An 860-nucleotide genomic window follows, 5' to 3' on the forward strand; every position below is an offset into this window, starting at 1 on the left:
GTGGGTGTTGGACCCCGGCAGCTCCCGGGGGTCTGCCTGCCCTGCAGGATCACGGACATGTCCAAGGTGTCGATGAGCAGCCGCCCGGAGCCGGGCTACGAGAACATGGACCACTTCTCCATCAACGTGGACTATGTGGCGGAGATGCTGAGGACCATCGAGTTCCAGACAGGTGCCGGCGCTGGGACAAGTGCTGCTGTGCCTGGGGGGTGCATGGGACTGCCTGGGGTGCCCAGCCCTTGGACAGGCAGAGCCCCCCTCTGCCTCATGCCCTGTGTGGGAATGTGTCCCCTCGTGCGCAGGAATGGGGATGTGCGGCCCCTCAGCGCTGCCCAGGGACCCTGCCGGGGTCAGGCCTGCCCCGTGCCCCCTCTGGCTCATGGGCTGCTGTGTCCCACACCAGGGCTGGTGTCCCACACTGGGGGGGTCATGTCTATCCCACGGAGTGTCCCCGGGCTGCCCCTGCCACAGGAGCGATGGCCCTGGCTGACCTGTCCCCCTGTCCCGCAGAGCCGCTGGGTGAGGACGAGGCGGACGGACCTGGGGATGGCAGTGAGACCGCGGCAGAGGAGGACCGGTTGGACAGCCTGGAGGGGCCCGAAGCTGGTCCCCCTGTCCCGCAGAGCCGCTGGGTGAGGACGAGGCGGACGGACCTGGGGATGGCAGTGAGACCGCGGCAGAGGAGGACCGGTTGGACAGCCTGGAGGGGCCCGAAGCTGCGGAGGGTGAGTTCCCTGCTGTGCCATGCCGTGCCATGCTGTGCCATGCTGTGCTGTGCCATGCTGTCCCTGGTTGCCGTGCTTGGCCCCAGGGCTGCAGGGGCGGTTGGGGGCAGCGGGGCCCAGGGGTCTGGGGCTGCC

This window comes from Charadrius vociferus, unplaced genomic scaffold (assembly GCF_000708025.1).
Source record: "Charadrius vociferus isolate BGI_N301 unplaced genomic scaffold, ASM70802v2 scaffold1412, whole genome shotgun sequence".
Lineage (NCBI taxonomy): Eukaryota > Metazoa > Chordata > Aves > Charadriiformes > Charadriidae > Charadrius > Charadrius vociferus.